Genomic DNA, 15,859 nt, shown 5'->3' with positions numbered 1-15,859 from the left:
GGAACTCAACTACTGCAGGAAGTTACAGACAAGAGGTTTTTAAGTATGAGAACTGATCTTGGAATCAAATTAAGATTTGGGTACTTGACTTATTCTCTTTGAAGCTATGTGGAGAGATTCTTGGCTAGACACTTTCTCCTGGAAAATAAAACCAGCATGAAATAAATTGGATTTTTTTCCACCAAATGTATTGTTAACCAAGTCTGTAAAAGTATATCCATGAGCAGATATATTCAGGAGTGGGGGAAAATATTAAATAATTTACTAGTTTGGGTTTACTAGTTGAGGGAAACAGTAACTGATTCTTCTTAAATCACTTCTTAAAATCAAAGATAATCTGTCTTTGGTTTACAAGAGCCTGATTTTTAGTCAGGCCTTCCCACAGCTTCCCTCTGTGCCTGTACAACTTTACATATTTACATTTGGGTGGAACACCACCTTTGTGAACAGCTGAAAGTCTGCAACTCCTTCATGCACAAAACCCATTTGGCCAGATAGACATTTTATGTGCAAAATCTATCTACCTCTCACACCATGTTAAGATCAGTCCTTTGGCCCCTATTCAGCAACGTATATAAAGCATGTGCTTAGCTTTAAGCAAGTGAGTAGCCCCACTTAAGTCACTGAGACTACTCATGTGCTTAAAGTTAAGTATGTGCTTAAGTACCTGGCTAAATAGAAGCCCCTATGCATACACGTGTTAGTGTATTGAAAGAACAGGCATAAAGTTGAACATATACAAGGAGTAGACAAGACCTGAAAATACACAACCTCGAGTCTCCTTTTTCATTATACTATATGGCTAATATTTACTTATGGGAAATAACCCCCATGGTACCAGGTATCAATACATTAGAAGGCTGAGAACTACGTTACTAGTCTATCAGCTCAAGGGGAAAAAAAAAAGTCTCTTTGGTCAGTTATTTAAGTCTTTTAAATTGTTCATTCTGAAAGATTTTGGCCTCAGAAATACGTTCACAGGCTTTTAACTTGCTAAGTGGACAGTAAATTCCTGGGGATCACTTCACGGTGAATCCGTGATAACCCTTGCAGCTGAGGGGAAGGGGAAGTGGTAGTGGGAGAGAATCCCAAGCAGCAGCCCTAAGCCAGAATGAGAGTGGAAGTGGCTCCAGCAGCAGACAGTAACATGCAAGAACCACCATGGCATGGGCTAGAAAACGGTCAGGAGTCAGGGCTTTAGCAGGAGACGGAGGCACATTGCCTGACCGGAGCCACTCCCATTTTGAAAACAGGAGGGATAGGTGCAAACGGACAGCATGGGTGGAGGTAGAGAGGAAAGGAAGTGGGGACAGGAGATTTGGAAAGGCTCCTACCTCACATGTGCCTAAAATGCCTGCAGCCACAAGGCCCTGTGAACAGAAGCTTCCACGGCAGCATAGCACAATAAGAAGAATAAATTGTAATGACAGGCACTTCTACGCCAGAGGGGATAGCAAGCAGGGCAATTGCCTGGGGCCCCTGCTTGCTATCCCCTAATGCTGTTCCTTGTTTTTCTATGGAGAAACAGTTGTGTCATTGGCAGGCCGTGGAATTTTCATAGCATGTTAGGGGGGCAGGCTCAGAAAGAAAAAGGGTGAGAACCCCTAGGATAAGGGTAGGCCATTTGGTTTCACCTATGGGATATTGTCCAACAGGTTTTTGTGGGAGCCCTGGTCATTTACTGTGTTGTTTAGACAGACATTTTTTTGGTTTGCATATTCACATATTGTTTTCTTTTGACTTTTTCTGTCACATGGCTTTTCTAGTTAAGAAGAGCTTTGTGGCTAAATTGCTCAGGCTTCAGCCCCAGGTGGCAAGGCTGGGAGCCACACACTGGGGCTTCAGCTTTCTGCACTGGGACCCAGCAAGTCTAACACTGGCCCTGCTTGGCAGCCCCCCCTGAAATCTGCTCATGGTCCCCCACGGGGCCCCAGATCCTGGTTGAGAACCACTGCTTTAGGCCATATTGTTCCCGACTTACAAGCCATCCAGAGAGTTGACTATCACAATCCTGGGAGAACTTGGCCTAACTACAAAACTAATGGTGCAGTTTTTCCATGGCAGTTTGTCAGCTGAGGCCCTAGATGGGCCTGATAGGGATTCCAGTAAAACCTCTTTCAAAATTGTTTCGTGGATTTGGACTTTTAGGAATTATTTATCTCAATTTGACTGAGTTTTCCTCCAAGGACCTCGACCTTCTAAGGATGCTTTCGTTTATTTACCAGGCTTTGAATCCTTTTTAGAGGGGTTGTTAAGCATGCACTGAGGGATTGACTGGCACATGGTCAAGCACTTTCCATTTGTGCCAAATTAAATGCTATAACTAACACATTAACTGCTAGTAGCCTGTTTTCAGGCCTACATTATTAGCTGCTGAGAGAGCTATTCCTTTAGCTCTGCTGGTTTGTTTGCCCCCTCTGGATTCTCCTTTACCTAGAGAGTCTTTATGGACAGAGCTTAAATCTCGTAATTTTGTCCTTCTGGGAGATTAATGTCCGAGTGGGTTCTGAGGATAAGGAAGTCTTTAATCTACCCTCCAACTGAGTAAATGAGGTTTACTCACCTTCATTTCCCCTTTGCTATTTTAAGGTTATAAATTTTCTGAAATTTTAAATAAATTTTGGCTGGAGTTTTGAATGGTAGAAGGGGTGATGATTTGGAGGGTCATTTTAAAGCTCTCCTAAAGGGGCTGTGGGATTGATTAATATCACAGTTGCAATTTAAAACTGGTCTTGTTTCTCAGGTGCTTTAGTGGCTTTTAAACTGGACAGCAATCATCAACTCCTAAGTCAATTTCTGCCCTCTGTCTACTTTTTCCCCAGACGAATTTTGGCCAATTGCATCTAAACTCCCGATCTTTTAAGCTATAAATTTGAAGCAAATTGAGAGGAATCCACTAATTGTCTAAAATCAGAGAGAACTTATATCCAGCGATTTGTTAGTTCTGAAAAACCAACTTTTGGACCTTAGTGATCCATCACAAGCCCCCCAGAGTATAGACTGAGATTTAAAAACAAAAAACAGGATAATCTAACCACCTAAAAGAGATAGCTTCACCCTTCAAAAGATTTTTTAAAAATCCTGTTTTATTCAGCTTGCTTCACTCATAAGAAACACCTTCAGTCGCAAGAGCTGTCCAAAATAATGGTTCCCCAATCCTATTAAAGATCCTTAGGAGGGAATATAAAAAAATTTCTGAGTTAGAAAAAGTTGGATAATCAAAGAGCCCTTTGAAAGAATTTGAACTTGTGGCCAGAGGGAAAAATTCATCTGTATTTTGGACATTGGTGGCAACTACCTATGATACATGTAACTAGCTATTATTATAGTAACTAAAGAAGCCCTTATCCTCATACATGCTTGGGAGAGATTTTTTTGCCTTTCATGATACCCCATCTATCAACCATATGGTACAGTCTATCTTCATGGACCCCACCTGTTGTCCCTTTCCAGAAAGACCCCAAGGCAAGTTAGAGTTTTGAGAAACCAACCACATCATAATAAAACTCCTGGGTAGGATTTTATCTCCGCAGAAGTTTATGGGAACAATTTTGATCAGGGGGCCTCATTGTTAGCAAAATTATTTACTAATATAAATAATACAGGAATTTCTCCACCAGGTTGGTCCACCAGTATTATTTTCTTTATAAAAAAAGGCAACAAATGATCCTGGGAATTATTGACTAATTAGCCTCTTAATTATGGGTTTTAAAATCTATATCTGGGGAAATTAGAGGATTGGGTGAAGAACTGTAATTTATTTGCAAAGGAACAAGCCAGTGTCAGGAATGGCCACTCTACCATTGATAACTCTTTTGCTCCTTTGATTCATAAATATTGCTCCACAGTGGATGTAAAATTTTAATAGCCATTGCTGACCTGAAATTGCCTTTTGACTCCATTGATAGAGGTCACCGCAGGGAGAAACTTTTGAGGACTGGGCTAGATTTGGGGCACAGGTCACTTGCAGGTTTAAACTAGCGTTAGTGGATTCTCTGTAACTTGAAGTCTTTCAGCCATGATTTGAGGACTTCAGTAAACTCAGCAAGAAGTTAGGGGTCTACTATAGGAGTGGGTGAGTGAGGTTCTGTGGCCTGCAATGTGCAGGAGATCGGACTAGATGATCATGATGTCCATTCTGACCTTAAAGTCTACGAGTCTAGAACATCTGCTACTTTTTTGAACCCTTCACAGCCAAAGGGCAGCTGTTAGGATAGAGTGGCAAGGTAAGCTAACTGACCCTCTATCCATCACAAAGAACGTCCATCAGGGTTGTTTATTAGCACATTTCCAGTTAAAATTTTACAGGCTGTGATGGTTTTAGAAGGGTTGTAGTATTTTTCTTCCAAAATTGTGAACTGGTGTGTATTGGTCCCTCTTTATGTACACAGCGTGGTTTTGCTGTCCCAAACGCGTCTGGGGTTGAAGCATATGTTACAGGATTTTGATTCTTTTTACCAGGAACCCTTGACCACAAATTACCAGAAAACTAAAGTAATTTCCTTTGCCCGCAAAGCAAGGCTACACAAATGGATGACTGATGTTCCACTACATTTTAACAGGTCATGTTTTTCCCCTATTTAGGTGTTTGTTTTAATACAATAGCCAACAGGATAAACATCTGGACGAAGTAATAAAAGAAAGCATTAAGTTCTAGCCAAGCGGATCCAGGGCAGGGGGCAATTTAATCACTTTTTCCTCTTAGAGGGCTAAAGGCTAAACTCCATGACCAAATATTACGTGGTGTGGAAATCTGGGGCTGGAAAACTCCTAAGAGTCTTAGGAGTTGAGCAAAACAAGTTTTTAAGGAAAATGCTCAGCCTCTCAAATTTCACACCAGCTGCCTTACTTAGAGCACAGGTAGGGGAATGTGCTATTCTGAGTAAAGCTCAGTGAATTTATATTAATTCTTGGCTGTGTATTCAGCTTATGAATCCACAGCATCTTCCAAGGCAATGTCTGAAGGAACAACTTAACAAAACACATACCCTAAAGTTTCTCTGACTTTAAGTCCCTGCTTCGGTCTTTGGACTTCTTGGAACTTGACCTGGCAAGACCTGGACAAAAGCGTGAAGTCTTTATAATCATGTTTGGAGCAGAAGCTATTTACAAACAATTGGATATGGAAGATATTCCTACAACAAATACCCCCTTGGCTTTCTCATTTAAAACAATATTCAGTTCTGAGAAATATTTGGACATTTTTAACAACGTTTTAAGGAGAGCTTTTGCGGTTCTCCATTTTCAAGCTATGATAGATAAATTCATGGAGGATAGGTCCATCAATGGCTATTAGGCCAGGATAGGCAGGGATGGTGTCCATAACCTCTATTTGCCAGAAACTGGGAATGGGTGACAGAGGATGAATCACTTGATTACCTGTTCTGTTCATTCCATTGGCCACTGTCGGAAGACAGGATACTGGACCAGATGGACCTTTTATGTTCTTATGCTCTCAGCCTATCTGAAAGGGATGTATGCTGGTATTGAGAGACAATCACCTTTCTCTGTGCAGGTGTGGCCAGATCGAAGATGTAGCACACGTCAGCTTTCCTGTAACCTGTACTGTCATGTAAGAAATAAATGCTTAGCTCCATTCCTGGCTCAAATACCTTTTACCACACCAGCTAAAAAACAAAAATACTTGTTATGTAGTGAAAATATCTTAATTATACAGGCTGATGCGCTATTTGCCTGGTTGGCCACAAAAACAAGTACAAGTGAAAGAGAGGTTCCTTATGCTCTAGATGAAATTGGGTATTTTTAACTCTTATTTTATTTTCGTGTTGGTGAGGATGATGGGTTAATTTTGTGGGTTTTTAAAATTTTTTGTATATTTAAAATATGTATCCAATTTATTGAACTTTGTTGATTTTAAAACATGTGGTTATCTGATATTCATTATTACTTAAGACTAAAATACTATATTAATAAATTGGATTTGATTTACAGTGAATAAGCAACTGCAGTTGCCCACTTTTGATATTATAAGATCTAATACTTCAAAAGGGAAAATCTCCCTCCTATTTCAGGCCCATCAAAACTAAGCTTTGTGCCAGTTTAACTATTAGATGAACACTTTGCAAATTTTGTGCAACAGACCAAGACATCCTGAATTAGTGAAACCTCTGGTGTTATGAAAACTCCTTCCCATTTCCAACGGAGGTTGGTTGTTGGTCAGGGGTGTGTATTTTTTCACACCTCTGACCACCACAACTATGCCAGTTTAAGTTTTTAGTAGAGACAAGGACTTTTTTTTTTTTTAATAAATGAAAGCTGGGAATCTGGAGAACAAGATAGCATCTTGAAAGAGGTGTCATCATGCCAGACTGCCACATTGGCCAATCCAATCCAAGCCCTGGCAAAAGATACGCCTGCACAACGTCTGTGGTGCTGTGGGGAATCAAAGCTAGGTTTCACAAAGCCCAGGGCAGCCTTCTATACAGTGAAACATTATTCCTCTTGCAACTGAAGTGCCCCTATTGGGATATAGAATTAAGTGATCAACTGTGGCAAAATGGAAGTTATCTGACACACAATCTGTTTCCTCTCACTTGAAAAACAAGTCATTTGGTTATGAATTGGGAAGTAAGCCAAGTAAATAATCATGACTTCACCTTGTCCATATTCATTGACTTACCTTATTATTTGTATTAAATACAGAGTGCTACATACAAAGCATCACCCGCTATCCTTTAATGCTATTGATTTGATTTTGTTATTTTTAAACACTAGTTTGTGCTGCTGCAAAACTGCTTCAATCTCATTCTAACACGGTCAACAACAGTAAGAAGAGTTTTAGCTAAATACCATTTTTCAATAGGAAAATGCTCTGGCTGTAGCAAATAGTAATGTTCTTACTTACAATCTGCTGAAGTAAACCCATTTCTGTGCAAGTGTAGTGACTTGTGCACATTCATTTTGTGGGCTTACACATAAGCTGAACATAAGGAAGTATCATTTTTAGATATCTGGATTGTTTAATACTTTTGTGTTCCTTTATCATACGGTTCATCTTAGATCTTGTATATTATGGGCTCATCTAAGGCCCTGATTCAGAAAGTGCCTAGCTATAAGCAGATGAGTAGTTCCATAAAATCAGCTGAACTATTCATAAGCCTGCGTGTAACTTTAAGTACATTGTTGATTTGGGGTCTAAGGGTATGTCTATACTGCAAAAAAGAAAACAACCCTCCCCCCACCACCACCACCACACACACACAGGGCAGAGAGCCTCAGAGCCTGGGTCGACTGACACCCCCTCTCCCTCTCTGGTTTCAGAGCTCAAGCAGGAATGTCTACACTGCTATTTTTAGCCCTATAGCTGGAGCCTGAGTCAGCTGACCTAGACTTTGAGCCTTGCTGCTGTAGGTTTTCTTTCCCCCCCCCCCTATTGCAGTAGAAGTGACCAAGGGGACCAAGCAACACAAACTAAATACACACTAAGGCCTTGATCCTGCAGACACACATGTACTTAACTATATGTATTAAGTAGTCCCATTGACTTCAGTAGAATTGCTCAAAAGCTTGGTGAAGCATGCGCATGCTTGCAGGATTGGGACCTGAGAGAAGAAAACTACCTGAATTTGATTTCTTCCCATATTGTAAGTGTTTATCTCTACCACGACATATTTACCTTATTAAACACACACACACAAAAAATTCACGCCTCAGGACCCAATTGCAACCATATCAAATAATTAGGTGTTTTTTTGAAACAATCTGCAGTGCAAAAAAACCTGAGGCTTTTATGAGGCTTTTACATGTTTATATGGTAAGGACTTAAATATTGCAAAGCCTGGTGGGGGGGGGAGAAGGGGCGGTCATATCTGTGTGGGTAGAGAGAAGAAACTTTTCTGACTACGCTGCTATACTTTTAACAAATCATTCATGGAAGAGGCCTCCTGAACTCTGAATAATCTACCATGAACAGTTTTACCAACACTGTAAAGCATCACTTGCCTTTTAAGTTTCATTTCAAAATTGCATTTTAACACAGTGTACTACAACCTCAGGGCCTGAATCTGCCCCAGGATGCTTGCATATAACTCTTATTGGAGTCAATGAGGGTTGCAACATGCATCTTCAAAGGCAGATTCTGACCAGATAGGTTTAATTTACTCACAGAATACAGCTCCACGATCCATTAAACAAAATATATAGAGTAACCATCTGTCTTTGATTAACTGCTTTCAGCCTGATGGATAAAACAGACTTTTTACTTTCTTCTTTTTCTCAATTGCTTTGAACACAGATGCAGTCTTTCCATAATTAAACTCAGCACTGCAGCTCCCAGACAGATTAATTCTGGAGAGCTTGTCAGGCATGTCAGCTGATATACAAGTTCTGTGTCTTGTCTCCATTCTTTTTTAAAAAACAAGAAGCAGCTCTCCTAGAAGTGACTGAATTAACCCATGAAAGTGATGCCAGAGTACAGCTCTGTTCTGCAGTTGTATGCAGGCTCTTATGGGCTGACATGTTTTAGGAACTCCTCCATTCACTGTAGTTTAGCCCAATGCAGCAAAGAAAAAAAAAAAAGTGAAATTTCAGTCTCCAGAGATTATTTCCTGTGGACAGAGTAAATGAAGTTTAAGCGGTCCTGCCGCACTTACCGTCTACTCTACAGCCTCCTGTGGGAACATCAATAGATTCTTCTTGATACATTTAATGAATGTTATCACTCGTGATAACCCTCCACCTGGGCCCTGCCATAGGGGGAGTATCTTTAAGATAGTTCATTTCTCCTCCTTTGGCTCTTTTGAGACTGCAAACGAGGGCATCAATTGTACTGATAAATATCCCGGTGGAACAAGACTGCGACCATCTGACTCATTTCACTCTTTTGCTCATTACTGAACAGGATCTTTATTAGTTACCAGCCTCCTGAATCATGTAATCATCCTAGAAGTTACGTACCAAACAATAAGACCCAAGATACAGTAGATGAATTCAAACTATTTAAGACAGATTGTTTTAGACAGAAGTTCTGATCTCAGACACATACTGTTACTTCAGTGGGAGCAGCATACACATCCGGGGACAGAGTTTAGCCCTAAATTGCTATCAATAATGAGATCCTAACTGTTTTAATTTTCCCCTCTTTCTAAACGTACCCTACAGCACATCAGAGATTTTAAATCAGAGACTACAACTACAATTGTTAAGGTTAAGTGTTTCCCATTTTTAAAAACCTCTTATTTCATGGCTTTCTAACTCATATGTTAAAATGTTTATTCTGGGCTGAAAATTGGCATCCACAGTCTCTGCCTAGAAGCAATTTTTCATTTAAGCAAAGTTTCCATTCCAATTTTTTTTTTCCAGCAGTTAAAATAAAACTGCTGTGTCATAAGAGGGGCTTTAAGAATTCCAATGATTACATTTCATTACAAAGAAGCGTTAATTACCATTAGTTTGAAACAGATTTAATTTGAATTATTTATAGTCAAAATATAATAATTCACCACATATTGACTGCCTCATGATGCAGGTCAAGACCCGGGAAATGCCACTCAGTAGCCGCATACAAGAGAATGGCAATATGCTTTCAAAACAGCTGAAAAAGCAAAGTCTCACAATTATGCCAAAACTCTGCCAAATGAACACAGAATTTAGGTGGTGCTGGAAAAAAGAACAATGGGCTAAATTCTGCTCCCAGCAACCCGCAACGTTCTTATGTACCCGAGAGTATAATTTTAGCACCAAACGTTTAAGTGTTGCTAAATGGTTATAATTATGCTTATCTTCCTCCAGGGGAAGATTTCCAAAGGCACAAATGGGAATTAGGCACCCAAATCCCACTGACTTCCCTTTGTGTCCTTTGCAACTTTGAAAATCAACCCCTACTAAAAAGAATAATTTTATATATAAATGAAAAAAACTTTTGAGAAGGGAAACTACCACAGTTAATTATTCTAAGTAGTTTGCATTTAAATGATGTCTTTCATTCAGGAATGTCTTTTACAACCATAAGCAACTGAATCTTCACAAACTCCCTGTTAAGGTAGGTTTAGCACTATTACCCTCATTGTACAGATGAGTAAAATGGGTCACAGAGAGTCACACAGCAAGCCAGCAACAAAGACAGGAACAAAATACAGGGGTCATGGCTCTCACGTAGGCAAACATCACCTCCACCAATGTTCCCTCGAATTTTTTCCACCCATGTGCAGAATAAATGTTATGTGCACCAAGGTAATGTGCAGATGTGCGCCACCAGTAGAAACAAAAAACCTAGATATAATATATATTTTTAAAAGTTACCAATAGGGATACTAACTCCAGCCAGGACAAGTTAGGCATTTTAGAACTCTCTACTCAAAGTATTAAATTTAAAGTGTAAGAGAAATAAAAATTATGAAATGCATAGACCAGTCAAAAACGTAAAATAACATACTTTGAAAGAATAAAATTACAGAGAATATATATGCATTACAGGAAGTACCAAGAAATAACAACAATAATGTTGGGAGGTACGTGACAGAGACAGAGTGTGTGTGTGAGTGAGAAAGAGAGAGAGACTGTGTGTGACAGAGACAGACATACAGAATGTGTGCGTGAGACAGACATTAGAAAGACAGTTTGTGACAGACAGTGTGTGTGTGTGTGATTGCTTGCATGTGTGACACAGAGTGTGTGTGTGAGACACAGAGACTGTGTGTGTGTGCTGGCTGCTGGGGAAGTTTCTGAGAGACGCCCACCTGCTGTCTCCCCCGTTCTGCAGAGCTGGGATACATGGGGGCTGGGGGTTGAGACAGAGTGCATGCACGCTCGTGTGTGCATGTGTGTGAGACAGACAGACAGTGTATGTGTTGGCTGCTGGGGAAGTCTCCAAGAAACCATGCGCTGTCTCTTTAAGGCATTCACCCGAAGCCTAGTTCAGACCTCGGAGCTGCTGAGAGTCCTGATGAACCCTGTCCTCTCTACCCTGCTCTATGGAGATGGGGTATGGGGGCTGGGGGAAACCCTGACATCAGCACCCTCCCTTTCCACCCCTCCCTCCTCTCCCCCCCACACACACTCTGCACAGCCAGCAGGAGAGTCCTGGAAGCAGCTGCAGCAGCAATGTGGCTGCTAAGTGGGGCGAGGGGGGGGGGGGCCACACCTGAACACACGCTGCAGGCTGGATGTGCGTGGTTCTGCTAATCAACGGCTCGGCTGCCCAAGCACACAGCTTACAGGGAACACAGACCTCCATTCCTGTCTGCTTCTTTGTGTGCAAAAAAGAACATGGTGATTCTCCCTTAGACAATTACTACTTATGACATACCTAGTATGTTTCGCTTCTCAGAAACGTGCTGTAGCTGCACTTTCATTCTAAGGAAAACTATATAACTTTTATATTCCATTTCTCCTGTGTACTTTCTCTTAAGTCTTCATTCAGATTTGCTTCACTGGCATTACTTATTTGCTATCACAAACTCAAGAATCTCAATTTCAGTATTGCCAACTCCACATATTCACCAACCACGAATCTGGCAAAAAAGCATAAGATTGGTTTAAAGATCATGAGACATCTTTAAAGTGAATACATTTGAGGGTCTCTTTAGTTGCTGTCTTGCTTTTAAGTCTTTAGGGTTTACAATTTCAAGCTCCTTCCCAACCCCAAGTAGGACCTTATATAAATCACAATTTCACAAAGGGCATGGAAATCATGAAAATGTCCCCACACCATGATCTTTTAAATATTTTCCTTAGAAAAGGAAAATGTCTACCACAGTCTTTCATACAAAAAAATTAACTTAGCTAGTCAATTTCAAGGACAAAATGAATTTTACACCTCAATTAGTCAATTTAGGACAAATGATTACTTGTAAAATTCATTCCGTCCTTGAAATTGACCAACATTACTTGTAAAATTCATTCAGTGCAAACTCTGAAATTCAATACTTTGCTATTTACACTGCCATGTATTTTCTAAAAATAAATTGTGATTTACACAGGGTCCTAACCATGAGGAGTAGAAACTTCTTTCTTTTTTAAATGAAAGCTCAGGTTCTCATGACTGCAAGAACTGAGATTTTCAGAAAAGTATCAAATATTGTGAGACTGGCAATAAAATCATCAGAGTTAGCAACAATTAATTTTCATCCATTGATTTTTAAGTATGAACACTATCTTTTACATTGTTTTGTGCTGTCTTACTATAAATGAGTCTTTTGTAAAAATGCAGGTAAAGCTCAATTTCACTGAAGTCCCAAGGAACACCCAAAACTTCTATTAAATTGAGCGGTCACAGAAAAGATGGGAAATACATCTTACTGGGAAACAGAGGCTTTTTAAAAAAAAGTTGTGTGGGTGGGGAATTAAAAAAATTGGTGTTTTCCTCTGGCTACTATTTAATAGAAAAAATACATCACATAGCTATTTTATGGCAAGATATAGATAATGAAGACTTTTCTGAATACTTAAGGGTTAACGTCTCCCCTACCAGCAAGCATACACAGTCTGATAACTAGCAAAACCTAAATTACCCAGCTCCACTACCCAACCCATTCCGTGTCCTGAAGAGAGTGGTGGGGGCTGGGAATAGTACAGCTGGCACCATGGCTACTGCAAGTGTAGGACTGCAGAAGTGCCACATAGCAGTTTTGGGAAGACAAGAGGGGCAGGATTACATCCTCCAATAAAGCACCTTTGTTAAGCCCTTTTACTCTGGCTTGGTGCAGGAAAGAGGCCATGCGCCCTTCGTATGTGCTGTAGTTTGTAACATTCACAGCGGTATGCTTCCTTTTTTGTACTAAACTTTTCTCCCTCATTCAATTAAAAAAGGAGCAAGTACAAGTTTCTTTTTCATAGCTTCTTTATTCCACACACACACTTACAAGACTTATAACTAGTGGTCTAGGGACCAAAATGTTTTAAAGTCCTTTAATTTTGTGAGCCTCACTTTTTGGTGGCTCAGCTTAAGCTACCTAAGGGGTTCTTTGCTCTTGTGTAGAGAATGTTCCTGCCAGAGGATAGATGGAGTGTGTTGATAGCTTAATAAACATTCATGTTTATAACCTGAGAAACTTTCTTTAAACATTTAATAATCTAGAGGGAGAGACTGCCTCTCTCCTTATGCGATCCTGCCACAAATGTAATTAAGAGAACTCTTGCACGGAAATTCTCTTTGTAGGTAGAAGGAACAGCGGTACAGGTTTTATGAGGGCTTCCCCGCCCCAACTTTGGAATTCACTCATTTATTGCCTTCAGGGCATGCTGCAAAGCCCATATTTTTGAACAGATAGGCGCAGAGGTTCGAGACAGCTAGAGCTAGGCTTGCCAACTTTATAATTGCACAAAACTGAACACCCTTGCCCCTTTGCCAAGGCCCCACCCCTACTCCACCCCTTCTCTGAGGCCCCTACCCCCCACTCACTCCATCCCCCATCGCTCACTCTCCCCCATCTTCACTCACTTTCACCAGGCTGGACAGGGGGTTTGGGGTGGAGGAGGGGGTCTCTGGGCTGGGGCCAAGGGGTTTGGAGAGTGGGAGCAGGCTGGGGTAAGGGTGTGGTCTCTGGCTGGGGGAGTGGATGGGGGTGTGATGATTCTGAATTGCATTTTTATTTGATAGTAAGGTTCCTATAGCTTACAAGTTATTAAAAAAACTAAAATAAATAAAAAATGGTCCTCTCTCGCAGGTTGCAGCCAAGTTATGAATGAATTGGGCTAACATTAAGTGACTTAGTAGATTCCTGCTCCTAGCACAGATAAAACACATTTCCTGAGAACAATCTCTCTCAGGCAAGAGATTACCGGCAGATGGGAGTTTATCACTTAGTTTGGCTATAATATTAATATAATATTTTACAGGTGACAATCACTGTATAACTGCAGAGTTCAAAGTGCTTTTACAAAAGGAGGGCATTATTTTAAAACTGGGCAGGAAGCGGTGCAAAAAGGTTAAAATGACTCCCACAAGATTGTATAATATAATGTATCAGTGGCAGAACTAGGAACAGAACAAAGCCTTGGCCATATTAGATCATACTGCTACAGCACCAATTACAGAAAATAATCCCTGTGCTTTGTTTAAAAACACAGTGGGTAAAGTAACTAAGTTGGTAACTTTTCCCTATGTAACTTTATTCAATCAATATACCAAGAATTGTTTGGAATATTACAGTTCTGTACATGTTAAAAAAAAACATGGAAGTTAGAGCTTAGAATTGAGAACACTACTAGTGCACAGCATCAGGATATTCAATTTCTACAAACTGCAGCTCTTCTACCATTAAAATAACATTTCCCTCTAGACAAAGTCATCCAGAGATTGAGAAAGATGTCAGTGTCAATTCATCCATTGCATGTTTGATGGAATTATACACAAATATGAATATACTTGTAATTTGACTCCTACACATTGCTGTGACAGATGAAGAGTTAAATTGCTGCATGCCCTGGAACAGTTCTAGCATTTTCATTTGGCACAAAGCCTGCTTTGATAGGCTGAATACTCTGTAAAAGACAAAGGGGGAGAGGGGAAAGAAAGGTGTTTAAATGCAAGATTCAATCATCCTAGTTTTACTGTCTGAACAAAAAACTCGTTGCTATAGGTCATATATTTAAATTCCACAACTATTCAGTTCTCCTCGTTCCCCTAAAGTAGCAAAAATATTAATTATTTGTAATAAATCATTTACAGCCAGAACCTAAGCATGCTTGGGAGATGCATAGAGCACTCAACTTTTGTTGAAGTGAATGATAATTGAGAAGGTATAGAAACCTCACAGGAGCAAGCCCTTAGCAAGTACTTATATGCTATTCCCAGTTCTTGCTATCATATAATTAAGATGACCACATGCATAACGAAATGCAGCCACACAGGCAAGAGCTCACGAAAGCTCATGCTCAAATAAATTGGTTAGTCTCTAAGGTGCCACAAGTACTCCTTTTCTTATTGCATTCCATAATTATAGCAGATGCAAAACAGTCAATCGATTAACAAACGGTAACTGGAACATAACAGATGCTTAGTTAGATAGAGTGGTTAAAATCCCACTATACACCACATTTGAATAATTCTCATGTTACCATATTCTTGCGTGTTACCATTCCAGACAAAGCAAAGCAAACTGTACAGATAAGAGTTTCAAATGGAAAGTAAATAGCTTGACAAAAGGAAGAAATGTTTGTAACCACGTAACCTCGCCATTATTCAGTGCTTTATATGGTATATTTCAAATTTGTCTAAAACTGACTCGACAGCACCTGCAACTACCTATAGATGAGTGAGAAAGCAGCTGCCTCCAAGAAATTCATGGGTGTTTTTTTCCTGGTTTCCTTTAGAGTGGATTCTCAAACGCAAATTCTTTTGGAGTTTTTGGTTTTGAACAAACTCCAAACAAAGCAAAGCCACTTGATTTTGCATGATTTGGAACGAACATGATAAATCAGTGCTGCTCAAAGGTTTATGAACTTTTGGACAAATTTCCCTACGAGAGATTCTCAGAGCTCCATAGTCAAACTTCATTGGGCACAGAGGTAGAATATCAAGGTGGAAGATAGTGGTGCTATTGCAAATATCAGAGGGTGGTTAAATATTTCATATGCAAATCATTTTAGATTAAATGCATTTAAAGCAAGGACTCTTGCCACTGTTTCCGCATGAATGAAGTTTTAAAATAAATAGTACCAAAACCTACCAGAGTTAAAAGCTTCAGTAGCAGGGTCATCTCCTTGAATTACAATAATGAGTCCAACCATTCAATAGTTTTCAGTAACACTGGCCCTTTGATTTTACATTTTAAATACCATCTTTTAAAAGCATCTATTTTAAGTTTGCATCTATTTTAAAAAAGTGTTTTCTTTTTGCTTTCACTTTCAATCTTCCCTCCTTCCCCCTCTCTATTACCAAACTATGTCTTGAATAATA

Source organism: Caretta caretta, chromosome 12 (assembly GCF_965140235.1).
Source record: "Caretta caretta isolate rCarCar2 chromosome 12, rCarCar1.hap1, whole genome shotgun sequence".
Taxonomy (NCBI): Eukaryota; Metazoa; Chordata; order Testudines; family Cheloniidae; genus Caretta; species Caretta caretta.
The sequence above is the reverse complement of the archived record's forward strand: the minus strand, read 5'-3'. Positions refer to the sequence as shown.